The 22,874-nt window shown below is 50.2% G+C and overlaps 1 protein-coding gene across 4 annotated transcripts in view; it reads right to left on the minus strand.

The window, feature by feature from the left end:
• Window positions 1-22,874, minus strand: part of LOC120928856 (FH2 domain-containing protein 1-like) — an 82,213-nt gene that overhangs the window by 25,456 nt on the left and 33,883 nt on the right. Inside the window, exon 1 of one of the 4 annotated variants that reach the window (XM_040339902.1) lies at window positions 2,270-2,645. The exons of 1 other annotated variant lie outside the window; for it this stretch is intronic. The gene's annotated coding sequence lies outside the window, so the exon portion shown is untranslated. Of the gene's footprint in view, window positions 1-1,896; window positions 2,004-2,111; window positions 2,214-2,269; window positions 2,646-22,874 lie in introns of those variants that run through there. 2 more of the 4 variants (XM_040339904.1, XM_040339905.1) reach the window with 2 other exon arrangements.

Here is a 22,874-nt window from a genome sequence, read left to right on the forward strand (position 1 = left end):
CAAGTCGCACCAAAGTTATAACAAAGTACTGCAAAAAAAAAATTTGGAGTCGCTGCGACACGAGTCGCACCAATTCGAACAGGGACCACTGAAATTCATGGATGTTGACTTGTTATGCAACTTCACATGTGTCAAGTCACACAACTCGCAGTAGTGGAAACAGAGCCTAATGTAGAACTACAGGCAAACACCCGGCAAACCCCCCCCCCCCCCGCCGTTTGGAGTAAGGGAGGGTTATACCCCCTGTCAAGATTTTGTTCCGCCACCTGTGCCCCATTTTGCAGATATCCCTGCACTTCCTGTCCCAGAGCGAATCAGGAATTGAGAGGAAACTCCTGCAAAATTTCTCAGGGACCCCCCCCAGGTGACCAAAACTAGTGTCCCTATTGGAGGCTTCCCCCTCTGCTACTCTTCTGGGCAGTGCCGGCCCAAGACATTGTGCTGCCTGGGACCAAGCATGAAATGCTGCCCCCCCCCCCCCCAAAAAAAAAATCACGCCCACCAAAAGGCCCCCACATTCATTATTTTATATCATGATAACTAAAGGGGACCCGTCATGGCTCTATACATGTATAAAGGAGTATAACGAGGACCTGTCATGGCTCTATACATGTATATAGAGGACCTGTCGAGACTCTTTACATGTAAAGGAATATAAAGAGGACCTGCCATGGCTCTATAAATGTATATAGGAGTATAAAGAGGACCTGTCATGGCTCTATACATGTATAAAGGAGTGTAAAAGGACGTGTCATGGCTCTATACATGTATAAAGGAGTGTAAAAGGACGTGTCATGGCTCTATACATGTATATATAAAATGTTCTGCCCACCAGCTCCTGTCGCCACTAACAGCAGCGGCGCTGGGCTCCTCACAGGCAGTGGCGCCTGCCCGCTCACTTGCTGACTGCTCCCCCCCTCTGCGAGTGTCCTCACAGGCAGCCCGGCACCATGCTCCTCACATGCAGCGGAGCGGGCTGGCTGGCGGGCTTTAGTATGCTGCCCCCCTAAAAGTGCCGCCTGGTACCCATGGTACCAACCGGTCCCATTGTAGGGCCGGCCCTGCTTCTGGGGGCAACCCAAAATTTGGCATTTTCTTTCCTATTCAATGATAAACGTAAACAGGACAAAAAGAGCATGAATTTCCCTAATGGGGGGGGGGGGGGGGACAAGGCAGGGATAAAAACTGGCAGGGGTTTTAATCCCTCTCCACTCTGTCTAAAAATAAAAAAAAAGTTTTGCTTTTAGACTTTGAAAAACGCATCTAAAAAGTTGCAGTTTAAATATGTTGCCAATGGGTAGTAACAAGTCTTAGTCAATGGAGGTCAACTCTATGCAACCCAAATCCTAAACTCAGGGCAGCCATCACAAATTTTGGGGGCCCCTTACACAGCTTTAGCAGGGCCCCCCCTGGAGCAAAGTGCAATCTCTTCTCCTGACGCAAGATAATCGGGCATTACAGGTGTAAAAAATAAATACAAATTTTTATATTATATTATATATATATATATATATATAGCCGGGCCTGTAAGGGGCCCATCGCCCTTACAGGTGTGATGCAAAAAAAAAAACACACACAAAAAACACACACCACAGAAAGGGGGTCAGCTGGCCCCTTACAGGTGCAACGCCTGTACCCCCCTGATGGCGGCCCTGCCTAAACTCGAAAACACACATTGACAATGCACCCACCTAACGCTACAACAAATTCACATGCATTAATCGCATCCAATGTGGCCCACCCTGGGTTTCCCCAGATTCACCCAGGTGGCCAAACCTGAGCCTCAGATTCAAACAGCTGATTATTTCCTGAGTCCCAGGCATGCGGATGGTATTATAACAAACAGCTGAAACAATAAAAACACTCCAATAAAAAATTAAAAAAATAAAAAATTACCCCCATCAAGTAGCTGCTGCTACAAATTTCTCCATATCAGGTGACCATAGTGATCAGCAGTAGACAAAACACAGCAATACACATCTAGGTCATGCAAACTAAGAAGAAAACCCAAAATGAAATATGTCCTGAGGTTATATAAAATAAATAAATAAAACAAGGGCACATAAAACTTGCACCAAGACCTCCTGCAACTCCAACAGAAATCCGAGCACCTGTAGGAAGATGTGATCCAATGGCTAATCCTGGACAGAAACACCCCGTCTAGTTTAGAGAAGCATGAGGCACACAGGAGCCTCACACAGACCTCAGGTGTTTGCAGTTTCCTTAATGCCAGAGAGGTTCACCCCTCCTGAATATAATCAGTACTTACCTTCATCACAAGTACTCCTCATCGCCCAGGTAAACCTGCTAAGACTTCTAGATCTGGCCGGGCCCAAACCTCAACTTTAAATAGCAGGAAACCCAGATCCAGGATCCACACTAGTCCTGTTCCACAGTCCTAATCCAGTGTCACTCCAGATCCAGGACACCGATTCACACACCTCCTGATCCACAGTCTTAATGGTACCACTCCAGATCCAGGTGACCAGTCCATACTTATCCTGATCTACAGCCCTAATCCAGTGTCACTCCAGATCCAGGAAACCGATTCACACACCTCCTGATCCACAGTCTTAATGGTATCACTCCAGATCCAGGTGACCAGTCCATACTTATCCTGATCTACAGCCCTAATCCAGTGTCATGCCAGATCCATACACCTCTTAATCCACAATTGTAGTCCAGTATTACTCCAGATACAGGAGACTGGCTGGTCCATACATACACCTCTTAATCCACAATTGTAGTCCAGTATTACTCCAGATCCAGGAGACTGGCTGGTCCATACACCTCTTAATCCACAATTGTAGTCCAGTATTACTCCAGATCCAGGAGACTGGTCCATACATACACCTCTTAATCCACAATTGTAGTCCAGTATTACGCCAGATCCAGGAGACTGGTTCACACTTGTCCTGTTCCATAGTCCTAATCCAGTGTCACTCCAGATCCAGGATACAAGTCCCTACATTCCCTGATCTTCACCCCCAATCTAGTGTCACTCCAGATCAGTGTTTCTCAACTCCGGTCCTCGGGGCGCACCAACAGGTCTTGTTTTCAGGCTTTCCATTATTGTGCACAGGTGATTTTATCAGTTTCACTGCCTTAGTAATTACCACAGCAGTTTGATCTGAGGGAAATCCTGAAAACATGACCTGTTGGTGCGCCCCGAGGACTGGAGTTGAGAAACACTGCTCCAGATCATAGGCATGTGCAAAGGGTGTGCCAGTCATAGATGACTCCTGCTGCAGTGGGGGCAGGGCGTTAACTAGGGTTGCCACCTCATCCCTTTAAACCCAAACACATATGAATTACACAGGTTCTGATGCCAATTTAATGCAGGTAAGGCACCAAGTGAGTTTAATTACCCCCTTAATCAGCCACAGAACCTGTGTAATTCATATATGTTCGGTTTTAAAGGGATGAGGTGGCAACCCTAGCGTTTTTACCGGCTGCTTCCTTTTCTGAATGAGCACAGTGAGTGATTGATTCATAACTGAAGGCCATAAATCTATCCCCTATTTTGTAGACGCTATAACTTTTGCGCAAACCAATCAATATACACTTATTGCTAAATTTATTACCAAAAATATATACCGTATTTATCGCGGTATAACGCGCTCCCGCGTATACCGCGCACCCCTAAAGTTGCCCCCAATCCTGTGGAAAAAAAGTTGTCTTGCGCGGCGTCCATCGGCGGCCTCGTCGGGTCCGGCGTTCGTCTGCGGCTTCGGGTGTCCTCTTCGTCGGGTCCGGCGTCCATCTGCGGCTTCGGGTGTCCTCTTCGTCGGGTCCGGCGTCCTTCTGCGGCTTCGGGTGTCCTCTTCGTCGGGTCCGGCGTCCTTCTGCGGCGTCCTCGCGTCCTTTCCCGCGCCGAGTTTGAATACTGCGCCGACATATACAGAGCGCAGTACACTCGGGTATTGTCGGCAATGCTCGGCTACCCACGCTGACGTCCTGTATGTCCAGGACGTGAGCGCGGAAGGAGCCGAGACTGCCCGACTATACCCGAGTGTACTGCGCTCGGTATATGTCGGCGCAGTATTCAAAACTCGGCGAGGGAAAGCGGGTATCGGCGTATACCGCGCACCCACGATTTTGCCCTGATTTTCAGGGCAAAAAAGTGCGCGGTATACGCCGATAAATACGGTATATATATATTTTTAAATGGGGATATTTATTATAGCAAAAAGTACAAAATATTGTGTTTTTTTTTTCAAAATTGTCGCTCTATTTTGGTTTATAGCACAAAAAAAATGCTTGTAATCCAAAACACTCGCAAATCAAAGTGAGTTTCCCCATAGAAGTCAATGGAAATAAAGTTAATTTGTTCCGCATTGACTTCTATTGCATGCAATACCGTATGTGGCCAGGGGTGGGGGCGCCGGAGAGACCCAGAAATAATCGCAGACAGCTCGGCTGAACTTGTAAACTCTCGGAAAGGCTCGGAAACATTCGTAAAACAGAGTATTTCCGAGGGTTTTCGAGTATTTTCAAACGGCTCCGAACGGCTCTAAACCGTTCCGACTTCCGAGCGTCACCCGCACCTCTGGCCAAAATCGGTACTGCACACCGCAGAGGCTTGAATCCTGCTTGTGTTGCAAGACAACACTTGTAAACCGAGTCAAGAAACGGAGTCAAGATTTAAAAAAAAAAGTTGCTTGCCTTTCAAAACGCTTGTAAACCGTGTTACTCATAAACCAAGGTTCCACTGTGTATATATTCTTTTAGGCCAAGCAATACCACTGATGACCATAGTGTGGCACTGCAAAGCAGTTACAGTCAGAGAAGAACTGGTAATGTCCACAGGATGGTACTGCAGAACTTGTTCAGTTTTAGACAGAGCGGTACCGTTAATGACCATAGGGTGGCAGCAACACTGCATAAAGTAACTATTCAATTCTAGACAGAGCAGTACCGTTAATGACCATAGGGTGTCAGCAGCACTGCATAAACGATTCAATTCTAGACAGAGCAGTACCATTAATGACCATAGGGTGGAAGCAGCACTGCATAAACTATTCAATTCTAGACAGAGCAGTACCATTAATGACCATAGGGTGGCAGCAGCACTGCATAAAGTAACTATTCAATTCTAGACAGAGCAGTACCGTTAATGACCATAGGGTGGCAGCAACACTGCATAAAGTAACTATTCAATTCTAGACAGAGCAGTACCGTTAATGACCATAGGGTGGCAGCAACACTGCATAAAGTAACTATTCAATTCTAGACAGAGCGGTACCGTTAATGACCATAGGGTGGCAGCAGCACTGCATATAAACTATTCAATTCTAGACAGAGCAGTACTGCTGATGGCCACAGTGTGGCACTGCAGAGCAATGCAGAGCTGATTAAAGCAGGACTACGGTACACTACATCTGAGCGCCACAAATCAAAAGCGCCATTTAACCACTTCAGCGCCGGAAGAACTTGCCCCCTTAATGACCAGGCCATTTTTTTGCGATACAGCACTGCATCGCTTTAACTGACAATTGCATTGTTGTGTGACCCTGTACCCAAATAAAATGTATGTCCTTTTTCCCCCACAAATAGAGATTTCTTTTGGTGGTATTTGATCACCTCTGCGGTTTTTATTTTAGTTTTTAAAATAGTGCTCCCTAGCATGGCACCCCAGCATGGCTCCCCAGCATGGCACCCCAACATGGCTCCCCAGCATGACACATCAGCATGGCTCCCTACCATGGCACCCCAGCATGGCACCCTAGCATGGCACCCCAACATGGCACCCTAGCATGGCACCCCAGCATGGCACCCTAGCATGGCACCCCAACATGGCTCCCCAGCATGGCTCCCCGGCATGACACCCCAGCATGGCTCCCCAGCATGGCACCCCAACATGGCTCCACAGCATGGAACCCCAACATGGCACCCCAACATAGCTCCCCAGCATGGCACCCCAACATGGCTCCCCAGCATGACACATCAGCATGGCTCCCTACCATGGCACCCCAGCATGGCACCCTAGCATGGCACCCCAACATGGCACCCTAGCATGGCACCCCAGCATGGCACCCTAGCATGGCACCCCAACATGGCTCCCCAGCATGGCTCCCCAGCATGGCACCCCAGCATGGCTCCCCAACATGGCACCCCAGCATGGCTCCCCAACATGGCACCCCAGAATGGCACCCCAGCATGGCTCCCCAGCATGGCACCCCAGCATGGCTTCCCAGCATGGCTTCTCAGCATGGCTCCCCAGCATGGCACCCCAGCATTGCTTCCCAGCATGGCTTCTCAGCATGGCTCCCCAGCGTGGCTTCCCAGCATGGCTCCCCAGCGTGTCTCCCCAGCGTGTCTCCCCAACATGGCTCCTCAGCATGGCTCCCCAGTATGGCTTCCCAGCATGGCTTCTCAGCATGGCTCCCCAGCGTGGCTTCCCAGCGTGGCTTCCCAGCATGGCTCCCCAGCGTGTCTCCCTAGCATGTCTCCCCAGCGTGGCACCCCAGCATGGCTCCCCAGCATGGCTCCCCAGTATGGCTTCCCAGCGTGGCACCCCAGCATGGCTCCCCAGCATGGCTCCCCAGCGTGTCTCCCCAGCGTGGCACACCAACATGGCTTCCCAGCGTGGCACCCCAGCATGGCTCCCCAGCATGGCTCCCCAGTATGGCTCCCCAGCGTGGCACCCCAACATGGCTCCCCAGCATGGCTCCCCAGTATGGCTCCCCAGCGTGTCTCCCCAGCGTGGCACCCCAACATGGCTCCGAGTCCCCAGCATGGCTTCCCAGCGTGGCTCCCCAGCGTGGCACTCCAGCATGGCACCTCATCTGTATTGTACAGTAGTATTGCCGCGTCAGTAGCGGTTCTGGGTTTGCGTGACGCCAATCCTACATCTGATGACATCATTTGTACCTTGAAGTCTTGTTTGTTTCCCGGGGCTGGTTTACGGCTCTCCCTCTTCTTATAAAAGTGTTATTGTCGGCTTTACAAGCCGTGCTTCCCTGACTAATCATCAAAGGACGGCTCAGTCTTCGGTGTCACCGGATTATCATTACAATGTCTTTACAGGTGACTACAGTGCAATCCTCTAATCCAACATTTATAGAGGATCTAAAAGACACCATGGCGTCAGGAACCACCCAGACTGAAGATCCGCAGACCCTCCGCTGTACCACCGCCGGGGAAGATCCGCAGACCCTCCGCTGCACCACCAGGGAAGATCCGCAGACCCTCCGCTGCACCGCCGGGGAAGATCCGCAGACCCTCCGCTGTACCACCGGGGAAGATCCGCAGACCCTCCACTGTACCACCGGGGAAGATCTGCAGACCCTCCGCTGCACCACCAGGGAAGATCCGCAGACCCTCCACTGTACCACCACCAGGGAAGATCCGCAGACCCTCCGCTGCACCGCCGGGGAAGATCTGCAGACCCTGCGCTGCACCACCAGGGAAGATCTGCAGACCCTCCGCTGTACCACCAGGGAAGATCCGCAGACCCTCCGCTGCACCACCGCCAGGGAAGATCCGCAGACCCTCCGCTGCACCACCAGGGAAGATCTGCAGACCCTCCGCTGCACCACCGGGGAAGATCCGCAGACCCTCCGCTGTACCACCAGGGAAGATCTGCAGACCCTCCGCTGCACCACCAGGGAAGATCCGCAGACCCTCCGCTGTACCACCAGGGAAGATCTGCAGACCCTCCGCTGCACCACCAGGGAAGATCCGCAGACCCTCCGCTGCACCACCACCAGGGAAGATCCGCAGACCCTCCGCTGCACCACCAGGGAAGATCTGCAGACCCTCCGCTGCACCACCGGGGAAGATCCGCAGACCCTCCGCTGCACCACCAGGGAAGATCCGCAGACCCTCCGCTGTACCACCAGGGAAGATCTGCAGACCCTCCGCTGCACCACCAGGGAAGATCCGCAGACCCTCCGCTGTACCACCAGGGAAGATCTGCAGACCCTCCGCTGCACCACCAGGGAAGATCCGCAGACCCTCCGCTGTACCACCACCAGGGAAGATCCGCAGACCCTCCGCTGCACCACCGCCGTGGAAGATCCGCAGACCCACCGCTGCACCACCGCCGGGGAACAGGGACAGGAACATTCCAGGGGTTACAGCCGTTCCTTGATCCATAGAAATTAATGTTTTGATTGGAAGAATGCTTTAGGACATCAGTGCTCAACCTGCGGCCCTCCAGCTGTTGTGAAACTACAAGTCCCATCATGCCCCTGTCTTTGGGAGTCATGCTTCTACCTGTCAGCCTTACCACATGGGACTTGTAGTTCTGCAGCAGCTGGAGGGCCACAGGTTGAGCTCATGGGAAATTTTGTGTGACCCGACAGAGTGACATCACCATCAAATATTTCCAGAGATACCGGCTGACTCATTGTTCCCGGCCGCTTCATTAGGGAATCAGGTCAGGTGATTAATGCCGCATTGTAGTGCAGGAATGAGAAGAGATCTTGTAAAATAGATTGTTACATTCCTTCACAAGTCAGTGTGATATTTCCACCGACTCCGCTAATCGGAAGATTGTCGGCTCAGCAAACATTCCCACATCGAATGTCAAACTCGTCACAGCCATTAGAGGACCATAGACCTCAGATCACCCCAATTCCTGCACCTTCACCCCTCTGATCACCCCAATTCCTGAACCTTCACCCCTCAGATCACCCCAATTCCTGAACCTTCACCCCTCAGATCACCCCAATTCCTGAACCTTCACCCCTCAGATCCCCCCAATTCCCGAACCTTCACCCCTCAGATCACCCCAATTCCTGCACCTTCACCCCTCTGATCACCCCAATTCCTGAACCTTCACCCCTCAGATCACCCCAATTCCTGCACCTTCACACCTCCGATCACCCCAATTCCTGCACCTTCACCCCTCTGATCACCCCAATTCCTGCACCTTCACCCCTCTGATCACCCCAATTCCTGAACCTTCACCCCTCAGATCACCCCAATTCCTGCACCTTTACCCCTCAGATCACCCCAATTCCTGCACCTTCACCCCTCTGATCACCCCAATTCCTGCACCTTCACCCCTCAGATCACCCCAATTCCTGAACATTCACACCTCAGATCACCCCAATTCCTAAACATTCACAGCTCAGATCACCCCAATTCCTGAACCTTCACACCTCAGATCACCCCAATTCCTGAACCTTCACATCTCAGATCACCCCAATTCCTGAACATTCACCCCTCAGATCACCCCAATTCCTGAACCTTCACCCCTCAGATCACCCCATCTCCTGAACCTTCACCCCTCAGATCACCCCAATTCCTGAACATTCACACCTCAGATCACCCCAATTCCTGAACCTTCACCCCTCAGATCACCCCAATTCCTGAACCTTCACCCCTCAGATCACCCCAATTCCTGCACCTCCACCCCTCAGATCACCCCAATTCCTGAACCTTATCCCCTCTGATCAACCAAATTCCTGCACCTTCACCCCTCTGATCACCCCAATTCCTGCACCTTCACCCCTCAGATCACCCCAATTCCTGAACATTCACCCATCTGATCACCCCAATTCCTGAACCTTCACCCCTCAGATCACCCCAATTCCTGAACCTTCACCCTTCTGATCACCCCAATTCCTGAACCTTCACCCCTCAGATCACCCCAATTCCTGAACCTTCACCCCTCAGATCACCCCAATTCCTGAACATTCACACCTCAGATCACCCCAATTACTGCACCTTCACCCCTCAGATCACCCCAATTCCTGCACCTTCACCCATCTGATCACCCCAATTCCTGAACCTTCACCCCTCTGATCACCCCAATTCCTGAACCTTCACCCTTCTGATCACCCCAATTCCTGAACCTTCACCCCTCAGATCACCCCAATTCCTGAACCTTCACCCTTCTGATCACCCCAATTCCTGAACCTTCACCCCTCAGATCACCCCAATTCCTGAACCTTCACCCCTCAGATCACCCCAATTCCTGAACATTCACACCTCAGATCACCCCAATTACTGCACCTTCACCCCTCAGATCACCCCAATTCCTGCACCTTTACCCCTCAGATCACCCCAATTCCTGTACCTTCACCCCTCAGATCACCCCAATTCCTGAACATTCACACCTCAGATCACCCCAATTCCTAAACATTCACAGCTCAGATCACCCCAATTCCTGAACCTTCACATCTCAGATCACCCCAATTCCTGAACATTCACCCCTCAGATCACCCCAATTCCTGAACCTTCACCCCTCAGATCACCCCATCTCCTGAACCTTCACCCCTCAGATCACCCCAATTCCTGAACATTCACACCTCAGATCACCCCAATTCCTGAACCTTCACCCCTCAGATCACCCCAATTCCTGAACCTTCACCCCTCTGATCACCCTGATTCCTGCACCTTCAACCCTCAGATCACCCCAATTCCTGAACCTTCTCCCCTCTGATCACCCCAATTCCTGCATCTTCACCCCTCAGATCACCCCAATTCCTGCACCTCCACCCCTCAGATCACCCCAATTCCTGAACCTTATCCCCTCTGATCAACCAAATTCCTGCACCTTCACCCCTCTGATCACCCCAATTCCTGCACCTTCACCCCTCAGATCACCCCAATTCCTGAACATTCACCCCTCAGATCACCCCAATTCCTGCACCTTCACCCATCTGATCACCCCAATTCCTGAACCTTCACCCCTCTGATCACCCCAATTCCTGAACCTTCACCCCTCTGATCACCCCAATTCCTGAACCTTCACCCTTCTGATCACCCCAATTCCTGAACCTTCACCCCTCAGATCACCCCAATTCCTGAACCTTCACCCTTCTGATCACCCCAATTCCTATACCTTCACCCCTCAGATCACCCCAATTCCTGAACCTTCACCCCTCAGATCACCCCAATTCCTGCACCTTTACCCCTCAGATCACCCCAATTCCTGCAACTTCACCCCTCAGATCACCCCAATTCCTGAACCTTCACCCCTCAGATCACCCCAATTCCTGCACCTTCACCCCTCAGATCACCCCAATTCCTGAACATTCAAACCTCAGATCACCCCAATTCCTGAACATTCACACCTCAGATCACCCCAATTCCTGAACATTCACACCTCTGATCACCCCAATTCCTGAACCTTCACCCCTCAGATCACCCCAATTCCTAAACCTTCACCCCTCAGATCACCCCAATTCATGAACATTCACACCTCTGATCACCCCAATTCCTGCACCTTCACCCCTCAGATCACCCCAATTCCTGAACATTCACACCTCCGATCACCCCAATTCCTGCACCTTCACCCCTCAACTCACCCCAATTCCAGAACCTTCACCCCTCTGATCACCCCAATTCCTGCACCTTCACCCCTCAGATCACCCCAATTCCTGAAAATTTTTCCCCTCTGATCACCCCAATTCCTGCACCTTCACCCCTCTGATCAACTCAATTCCTGAACCTTCACCCCTCAGATTACCCCAATTCCTGAACCTTCACCCCTCAGACCACCTCAATTCCTGAACTTTCACCCCTCAGATCACCCCAATTCCTGCATCTTCACCCCTCAGATCACCCCAATTCCTGAACCTTCACCTCTCTGATCACCCCACTTCCTGCACCTTCACACCTCAGATCACCCCAATTTCTGCACCTTCACACCTCAGATCACTCCAATTCCTGAACATTCACACCTCAGATCACCCCAATTCCTGAACATTCACACCTCAGATCACCCCAATTTCTGCACCTTCACCCCTCTGATCACCCCAATTCCTGAACATTCACCCCTCAGATCCCCCCAATTTCTGCACCTTCACCCCTCTGATCACCCCAATTCCTGAACATTCACACCTCAGATCACCCCAATTCCTGCACCTTCACCCCTCTGATCACCCCAATTCCTGCACCTTCACACCTCAGATCACCCCAATTCCTGAACCTTCACACCTCAGATCACCCCAATTCCTGAACATTTACACCTCAGATCACCCCAATTCCTTCACCTTCACCCCTCAGATCTCCCCAATTCATGCACCTTCACACCTCAGATCACCCCAATACCTGCACCTTCACCCCTCAGATCTCCCCAATTCCTGCACCTTCACCCCTCAGATCTCCCCAATTCCTGCACCTTCACACCTCAGATCTCCCCAATTCCTGCACTTTCACCCCTCAGATCACCCCAATTCCTGAACATTCACACCTCAGATCACCCCAATTCCTGTACCTTCACCCCTCAGATCACCCCAATTCCTGTACCTTCACCCCTCAGATCACCCCAATTCCTGAACCTTCACACCTCAGATCACCCCAATTCCTGAACATTCACCCCTCAGATCACCCCAATTCCTGAACCTTCACCCCTCAGATCACCCCATCTCCTGAACCTTCACCCCTCAGATCACCCCAATTCCTGAACATTCACACCTCAGATCACCCCAATTCCTGAACCTTCACCCCTCAGATCACCCCAATTCCTGAACCTTCACCCCTCTGATCACCCTGATTCCTGCACCTTCAACCCTCAGATCACCCCAATTCCTGAACCTTCTCCCCTCTGATCACCCCAATTCCTGCATCTTCACCCCTCAGATCACCCCAATTCATGAACCTTCTACCCTCTGATCACCCCGATTCCTGCACCTTCACCCCTCAGATCACCCCAATTCCTGAACATTCACCCCTCAGATCACCCCAATTCCTGAACCTTATCCCCTCTGATCAACCAAATTCCTGCACCTTCACCCCTCTGATCACCCCAATTCCTGCACCTTCACCCCTCAGATCACCCCAATTCCTGAACATTCACCCCTCAGATCACCCCAATTCCTGCACCTTCACCCATCTGATCACCCCAATTCCTGAACCTTCACCCCTCTGATCACCCCAATTCCTGAACCTTCACCCTTCTGATCACCCCAATTACTGCACCTTCACCCCTCAGATCACCCCAATTCCTGCACCTTTACCCCTCAGATCACCCCAATTCCTGCAACTTCACCCCTCAGATCACCCCAATTCCTGAACCTTCACCCCTCAGATCACCCCAATTCCTGCACCTTCACCCCTCAGATCACCCCAATTCCTGAACCTTCACCCCTCAGATCACCCCAATTCATGAACCTTCTCCCCTCTGATCACCCCGATTCCTGCACCTTCACCCCTCAGATCACCCCAATTCCTGAACCTTCTCCCCTCTGATCAACCAAATTCCTGCACCTTCACCCATCTGATCACCCCAATTCCTGAACCTTCACCCCTCTGATCACCCCAATTCCTGAACCTTCACCCTTCTGATCACCCCAATTCCTGAACCTTCACCCCTCAGATCACCCCAATTCCTGAACCTTCACCCTTCTGATCACCCCAATTCCTATACCTTCACCCCTCAGATCACCCCAATTCCTGAACCTTCACCCCTCAGATCACCCCAATTCCTGAACATTCACACCTCAGATCACCCCAATTACTGCACCTTCACCCATCAGATCACCCCAATTCCTGCACCTTTACCCCTCAGATCAATCACCCCAATTCCTGCACCTTTACCCCTCAGATCAATCACCCCAATTCCTGCAACTTCACCCCTCAGATCACCCCAATTCCTGAACCTTCACCCCTCAGATCACCCCAATTCCTGCACCTTCACCCCTCAGATCACCCCAATTCCTGAACATTCAAACCTCAGATCACCCCAATTCCTGAACATTCACACCTCAGATCACCCCAATTCCTGAACATTCACACCTCAGATCACCCCAATTCCTGAACCTTCACCCCTCAGATCACCCCAATTCCTGAACCTTCACCCCTCAGATCACCCCAATTCATGAACATTCACACCTCTGATCACCCCAATTCCTGCACCTTCACCCCTCAGATCACCCCAATTCCTGAACATTCACACCTCCGATCACCCCAATTCCTGCACCTTCACCCCTCAACTCACCCCAATTCCAGAACCTTCACCCCTCTGATCACCCCAATTCCTGCACCTTCACCCCTGAGATCACCCCAATTCCTGAAAATTTTTCCCCTCTGATCACCCCAATTCCTGCACCTTCACCCCTCTGATCAACTCAATTCCTGAACCTTCACCCCTCAGATCACCCCAATTCCTGAACCTTCACCCCTCAGATCACCCCAATTCCTGCATCTTCACCCCTCAGATCACCCCAATTCCTGAACCTTCACCTCTCTGATCACCCCACTTCCTGCACCTTCACACCTCAGATCACCCCAATTTCTGCACCTTCACACCTCAGATCACCCCAATTCCTGAACATTCACACCTCAGATCACCCCAATTCCTGAACATTCACACCTCAGATCACCCCAATTTCTGCACCTTCACCCCTCTGATCACCCCAATTCCTGAACATTCACCCCTCAGATCCCCCCAATTTCTGCACCTTCACCCCTCTGATCACCCCAATTCCTGAACATTCACACCTCAGATCACCCCAATTCCTGCACCTTCACCCCTCTGATCACCCCAATTCCTGCACCTTCACACCTCAGATCACCCCAATTCCTGAACCTTCACACCTCAGATCACCCCAATTCCTGAACATTTACACCTCAGATCACCCCAATTCCTGCACTTTCACCCCTCAGATCACCCCAATTCCTGAACATTCACACCTCAGATCACCCCAATTCCTGTACCTTCACCCCTCAGATCACCCCAATTCCTGCATCTTCACCCCTCAGATCACCCCAATTCCTGCGCCCTTATCCCTCAAATCACCCCAATTCCTGAACATTCACACCTCAGATCACCCCAATCCCTACACCATCATATCTCAATTCACCCCAATTACTGCACCTTCAGAAACACAGAGGTTTTAGGCTGGGTTCACACCATTGTGAATACCCGCATCCAATTTGCAATAGCAATTTTGACCAGCTCTCTATGAAGCCGGTTCACATATCTCTGCTGTGGCTCCAGTGCAAATTTGCACAGGAGCCCTGTGCATCTTTTGGTCCATTTTAGGCCTGAATTCAGCCCAAAATTCGGGCTGAAATCGGACCTGAAACGGTGAACCAGAATGCACCGGACCCCCTGCTGGGAGCCGCATGCGGGGATGGTCTGAACCCAGCCTTAGACTTGCTGTATTTGGCAATTCATGGTTCTAGGACAGGAATGGGCAAACTACGGCCCGAGGGCCGTATCTGGCCCGGCGGACCTTTTAAACCGACCCTCGGAGCAGGGCGGAAAACTGACCAAGTTTTTTTTTATTTTCACCGCCGCCGCCGTGTGTGGATTGGTTCGTACATAGAGGGCGCCGGACCCCCGCCTCCTCTGGCTCTCGCACAGCCACTAAAATATATTGATTCATGCATTGTATGAATCTATATATTTTCGCCGCTGCCGCCCACTATTCAGCTGGCCGGATGTTGAGCGCCAGCCAGCTGAATAACGGCAGCTGGTTGGCTGTGTGGAAGTGCCTATCAGAGCCAGCGGCTGATTGGCTGAAGCGTCATCGAGGGTGGGATGAGGGACATGGACGGTAGAAGCACGGCTGACCCTAGAAAGGTAAGTGCCAGGGGGGGAATTTTACTGGGCACAGTGGAGACAATTGCGGGGCACAGTGGCTATAATTGCGGGGCACAGTGGCTACAATTGCGGGGCACAGTGGCTACAATTGCGGGGCACACTGGCTACAATTGAGGGGCCCAGTGGTGACAATTGATGGCATGGCATAGTGGTGGCAATTGATGGCAACGTGGTGACAATTGATGGAATGGCACAGTGGTGGCAATTGATGGCAAAGTGGTGACAATTGATGGCATGGCACAGTGGTGACAATTGATGGCAAAGTGACTGCGTTTGATGGCATGGCACAGTGGTGACAATTGATGGCACAGTGGCTGCGTTTGATGGCATGGCACAGTGGCTGCATTTGATGGCATGGCACAGTGGCTGCATTTGATGGCATGGCACAGTGGCTGCGTTTGATTTAATTTATATTAATTCACACATACACACCGTTCATCTACTCTTGGTCCGGCCCCCGGGTCCAATATATGAACCCATTGCGGCCCTCGAGTCAAAAAGTTTGCCCACCCCTGTTCTAGGAGGAGGAAGAGATGAGGCGGGTGGGCTTCTTTACATAAAAACATCTGCAGCCACAGGACCAATGCTGGTTCTTAGAGCAGGGTCAGCATTTGAATGTCCATAATGTCAGACGAGCCTTTACAAAACCTCATGGAGGTGGGTGGGATGCAGAGGGGCAGGCCAGGCTTGATTGGCAGTCTAGCGATCTATCAGTTAAAGCCTATATCAGCGCACCACGGGTCAGTCCAAACCTGTGCACATGCCATGTGACAATCTACTGGGTGTCACTAAAAATGGCATTGTGTGTCCACCCTGGCATGCATACCTTCCATTGGATTTCCAACATTTGGCCACTTTACACGTAAAAAAGGCACAAACAACAATAAAAAAAAGCCTAAAAGGCACCTAAATGCTGAAGCCGGAAGGGGGGCTAATTTTTAAGTAATCATTGTGGAAATATTGTTCATCTTTTGGTGAGTGCAGGAGCCTTATAAACTGAACACACTGGTAGATTTTTGAACAAATTATCAAAATTTCCATCCGGCTCCTTTGAGTTTTGCCATCCCCGTCAAAAACGAACATTAATTCGAGCCCACTAAAGATTGGAAGATTGCACAAACAGTCCTGAAACAAATATTTTCAAACAAAATCCTTCTAGTATATGGCCAGCTTCCCCTGTTTTGGTCTATTTTCTTTGTGATACATAGGGGGGTATCTGTTTTTGAGATTACAGCAGCTATCGTACTATAGCTACCGTGTTTCCCCGAAAATAAGCCTGGGTCTCATATTAATTGTGGCAAGACACAGTAGGGCTTATTTTCAGGGTAGGTCTTATCATGTAATGTGCTGTCTTCTCTCCCCCTCTCTCTTCCTGCCTGACAGGAATCGCCAATGTGAACTGAGATAAAATGCTTGTAAAATCCTATAATCCTCTCTATTACAGTATTATATAATGTACAATGTGTGTTTTTCTATAATATAATTGTGCCAAATACCTTCGTTAGGCCCCTTTCACACGGGGCGGATCAGTAATGACCTCTGCTTGCTCAGCTGGGATCGCTCTGTTGATCCCCGCTGAGCCGGCGGATGACAGGGCGGTCCTCGCACACTGTGCAGGGACCGCCCTGTATTTTCTCCGCTTTCCCCTATGGGGGGATCGGATGAACACGGACCGTCTGTCTGTGTTCATCCGATCCGCAGACGGAAGGAAAAATAGGGTTTTCTTCCGTCTGCAGAATCGGATCATTGCGGTGGCGGGTGAGATCGGGTGTCAGCGCATATTCATCCGCTGACATCGGCGATCTTATAGGGATCAATGTATGTCCCTTTTTCATCCGCAAACGGATGGATGAAAAAGCGGACATACGGTGGGCAGGTGTGAAAGGGGCCTTATAGCGCCACTCTGCGCTTCTGTGTCCCGCCGGAGCTCTCTTCCCCCGCAATTATATTACAGAAACAAACACATTGTACATTATATATACTACTGTAATAGAGTGAATTATAGAATTTTGCAAATATTTTAAACTAGAGCTTATTTTCGGGGTAGGGCTTATATTGCAGCCCTCCTGCAAAATAACGATTGGTCTTGTTTTCGGGGTAGGCCTTACTTTCGGGGGAAACACAGCAACAAATGACACTTCTAATCTAGGTTCTAATTTTTTTTTTTTGGATAGAGAGACCATAATTTTCCCTGCGGCTTTTATATCTGTGGGTGACCCCCCATTGTGTAGATTTCCCCTTACTTCCTGTCCCTTATAACCTGTATAAGGAATAGAGGGAGTGGCTGTCACATGGAGCAGAAGCAGTGCCGATCCTGACCTCCCTGGGGCCCGAAGCAAAATGACATGGCACATTAAAAATGAGAAGCGGGGGGCGCTAAAGACAGTGACATGTCACATTAAAGAAAGTTGAGAAGCGGGGGGAGGGGGTGTTCTGCTGTCGGAAATGACATCTTACATTAAATTGAGAAGCGGGGGGTGCTTGTAAGCAGCTGTCAGTGATAGGGCAGTCTAGTGCTGCAAGAGCAAGTGGTAAAGTAATCATATGTGTTCATACTGCAGTCAAATTGTTTATGTTTTTGTATGTATTTATGTTTAACACTTCTGCCTCTAGAGTGTCTCCACCATTTTGGAGGAGCCCTGTGTTCTGATAGGCCGCACGAGATCTCAAGAGATTTGGGCGACCATCTTTGTGTGGTTTCTTTTTATAGTAAAGCTCAGGCTTGTTTTTAGGCAGAACACGTGTGGATGTAGATAGGGACAGAGACCCTGCTTGTGAGGGAGAGAGAGGAGAAGCCAGGGAGAGTGTTCCGGCCTGTGAGGGATAGTTTAGGGGTCCTACGGAGTCCTGCAGTGGTAACCTTGGTCGGATGAAAGACTCCCAGCTGCTACGGGTAATGTGTTTCCAGCCTCTTCCAATAAGCATGGTGTGCTGGGGTATATAATGTACCATTAAGTGGGAAGTGCCTGTATACTCAGAAAGCCACATCGCTTAGAACTACAGTATCTGTACTGCATATATGTGCCTCCATGCCTGGAGAGGAATCATTTGCCGTTTGATTGTAAAGACTGTTACTACTACCGCCTCTCGGTAATAAACGTTGCCTTGTTCAAAGAACTTTACATGTGTCTCCCTCAGTGAATTGCCGCACCCCTCACCCCGCTTACATGCTGACTTCTTACCTCTTCTCCCATGCAGCCAGCGAGTTGAGAAGCGGGGTGAGGGGGCGAAAATTACTTCTCACCAGGCAGGGCCTCTAGTAATTTGTGGGGCCCTTCGCAGCTTTGTGGGGCCCTAAGCAGCTTGCATAGTGAGCCTATAGGGCGGATCGGCCCTAAGCAGAAGGAACAGACAAGACTAAAACATTGCTTCCTTACTCTGCTACGGTGCAGGCCGTCGTATCTTAGCTAGGTTTAAGTGTATCTCAGTTTGAGAAGACACTTAAACTTACGACGGGCTTAGATTCCGAGTTACGTCGGCGTATCTACTGATACGCCGGCGTAACTCTTTGTGAATCCAGCCCTTAATCTTTAATTTCCCCAGCTCTGCAAAAAATGTTCTTCATATCTGCTGCTTTTTCTCTTTGTTGCAAAGTTTGCAGGTTTGTTTTACGTCGGTGTGTCAGTTTGCAGGTTTGCTCTGTGTCAGTGTGCAGTGTCAGTTTGCAGGTTTGTTTTACGTTGGTGTGTCAGTTTTGTGGGTTTGCGCTCTGTAGATGAGTAGTGGATTGTGTTTTGGGAGGAGAGATCTGCAGTGTGTTGTTCTTGCTGGGAATACACAGAGCCGCCCTCCTCCTGTAATAACAGCCCATTGTATGCTGCGCTCTCAGCAGCAGGGACCCGTGAGCTATTTCACCGCCGTTTGTACAAGCTCTGGGCGTGGGACGCACTTATCCCATCAATGGAAGCCACGTGCTGCAACAGGTGTCTGCCGACACTGAGACAATAACACTCGAAGGTGCCCCCCCCCCCACCTGCAGGACACCGCCCTACATGTCAGGGGCAGTCACCCAAGACGGGGTCGCCTGCGCCATTCTATTCCTGGGGTGCCATTGTGCAAAAACATTTCTCATTATAAGAAGATATTTAGGAACGTTTTTATGCTGTCACGCCATGAATGGTACAGGGGGAGAGTACCTGTTCCTGTAAATAGTCAGCTTTGGGTATAACCTATAATATAATAACCATGGACTGTACAGGGGAAGAGTACTTCTGGGTATGACTTACAGTACAGTACATACCATGGACTGTATGGGGGAAGAGTACTTCTGGGTATGACTTACAGTACAGTACATACCATGGACTGTATGGGGGAAGAGTACTTCTGGGTATGACTTACAGTACAGTACATACCATGGACTGTATGGGGGAAGAGTACTTCTGGGTATGACTTACAGTACAGTACATACCATGGACTGTATGGGGGAAGAGTACCTGTCCCTTTATAGAGCATGTATAACACATATAACACACAGGGGTTACTAAAGGCAAATCCACGTTGCACTGCAAGTGCGCTTGGAAGTGCAGTCGCTTTAGATCTTAGGGGAAGATCTGAAATGTGGGTAAGCTCTGCTGATTTTATCATCCAATCATGTACAAGCAAAAATGCTGGGGCAGATCCACAGAGATCTTCACCCGCGCAGCGTATCAGAGATACGCTACGCCGACGTATCTTACCTGGCTTTAAATCGAATCCTGGAAGAATTTGCGCCGTAAGTTGCGGCGTAGTGTATCTCTGGCGGCGGAATTCAAATCGGCGATTAGGGGGCGTGATTCATTTAAATGAAGCGCGTCCCCGCGCCGAATGAACTGCGCGTGCTCCGTTTCTAAATTTCCCACCGTGCATTGCGCTAAATGACGTCGCAACAACGTCATTTTTTTTAACTTAGACGTGATTTACATCCATCCCGATTCACGGAGATTCTCAAAGGCAGATACGTTGAAAAAATAGGCTTCCTCCACCGACGTAACTAGCATACGCCGGCGTATAATTGTGTGCAATTTAACGCTGGCCGCTCGGTGGCACTTCCGTTGATTTCTGCCTCGAATATGCAAATTAGAGAGATACGCCGATTCAGAAACGTATGTCCGCCCGGGGCGCATTTTTTTACGTCGTTTCCGTAAGGCTTTTTCCGGCGTAAAGTTACCCCTGCTCTATGAGGCGTAGCCAATGTTAAGTATGGACGTCGGGCCAGCGTCGAATTTTGCGTCGTTTGCGTAAGTCGTACGTGAATAGGGCTGTGCGTAAGTTACTTTCACGTCTAAAGCATTGACTATTTGCGGCGTAATTTGGAGCATGCGCACTGGGATATTTTCACGGACGGCGTAATTGACGTTTTTATTGAATGGCGCATTCAATAAAAACGTCAATTACGTGGGGTCACGGCTAATTAGCATACAACACGCCCCCTACCAGCCTATTTTGAATTACGCTGGCCAATATACGCTACGCCGCCGTAACTTTAGGTGCAAGTTCTTTCTGAATACAGGACTTGCCTCTCAAAGTTACGGCGGCGTAGCATATATGAGATACGCTACGCCCGCCTAAAGATAGGCAGATGTTTCTGAATCCGGCCCTGCAAGTGCAAAGTGCTCTTGAAATTGCACTGAAAGTGCACTTGGAAGTGCAGTCGCTTTACATCTTAGGGGAAGATCTGAAATGAGGGGAAGCTCTGCTGATTTTATCATCCAATCATGTCCAAGCTAAAATGCTGTTTTTTATTTTCCTTGCATGTCCCCCTCGGATCTACAGCGACTGCACTTTCAGTGCAATTTCATGTGCACTTTGCACTTGTAGTTTGCACTTGTAGCGCAAAGTGGATTTGTCTTTTGTAAATAACCCCCATAGCGTAATATAATATAATATCATTTACTAGCCATTGGCCCTGTACACACGGGCAAGAATCTCGTCAGGAAAAAACGTTGTTTTCCCTGACGAGATTCTTGGCAAGAGTCTCTTGCCGCCCGAGTGCACACACTGACCTTTTCAAAAGAACCGCGGTTCTCTTGAAAGGCAAGAACGCGGTGACGTCATCGCGTACGACGAGCATGCGCTCGTCACATTCGATGCCGCCATCTTGCTTCACCCTATCTATGCCGTGGAAGCTACCGCGCATGCTTCAAAGTCATTTCGAGCATGCGCGGGTTTCCACAGCGGCAGGTAAGTATACACACTCTCGAGGCCATTGACTGTACAGGGGAAGAGTACCTGTCCCTTTGTATAGTCAGCTCTGGGTATATCACATTGTATAATATAATACCCAAGGACTGTACAGGGGAGGAGTATATATCCCTTTATATAGTCAGCTCTGGGTATACCACACTGTATAGTATAATATACCGTATTTATCGGCGTATATCGCGCACTATTTTCCCCTTAAAATAAGGGGAAAATCGTGGGTGCGCGATATACGCCGATAGCCGCTTCCCGCGCTCAGTTTGAAATCATGCGCCGACATATACCGCGTGCAGTACACTCGGGTACATTCGGCTAGGCTCGGCTTCGCTCGTGCTCACGCATAAACGTCACAGAGCGTGAGCGCGAGCCTTGCCGAATGTACCCGAGTGTACTGCACTCGGTATATGTCGGCGGAGGCGTTCGAACTGAGCGTGGGAAGCGGGGACTCGACTTGAAGCGCGCGCTGGAGAAGCCGGGAGGACACCATCGAGGCCGCAGACGGACGCCGGACCGGACGATGGACGCTGGGAAGACACCAAAACTGTAAGTAATAAAATCTTATAACATTTTTTTTACAGGAATTTCGGGGGAAACTTTAGGGGTGCGCGGTATACGCGGGAGCGCGTTTTACCGCGATAAATACGGTAATACCCAACGACTGTACAGGGGAAGAGTATATATCCCTTTATATAGTCAGCTCTGGGTATACCACACTGTATATTATAATATAATACCCAAGGGCTGTACAGGGGAAGAGAATATATCCCTTTATATAGTAATTTATCATTATAATACAGTGGAGTGTCTTTTTTTTATTAAAGGGCCTCCTCGATCCAGGCAGGGATGGACTGGCCATTGGGACTACAGGGAGTTTCCCGGTGGGCTGATGGCTCAGTGGGCCGGCTTCAGTGACAGCGGCCTGGGAGTTTCTCACTTCTGCCTAATCTTGTCCCATGAGGGGGGGGCACCAAACTGATTCTTTGCCCTGGGAGAAATAGGGGCAGATTCACAGAGATCGGCATATCTCTGTGCGGGCGTAACGTATCTCATTTACGTTACGCCACCGCAAGTTTTTCAGGCAAGTGCTTTATTCACAAAGCACTTGCCTGTAAAGTTGCGGCGGCGTAGCGTATATCACCCGGCGGAATTCAAATTCGGCGGGTAGGGGGCGTGTTTCATTTAAATGAAG

This window comes from Rana temporaria, chromosome 2 (assembly GCF_905171775.1).
Source record: "Rana temporaria chromosome 2, aRanTem1.1, whole genome shotgun sequence".
Lineage (NCBI taxonomy): Eukaryota > Metazoa > Chordata > Amphibia > Anura > Ranidae > Rana > Rana temporaria.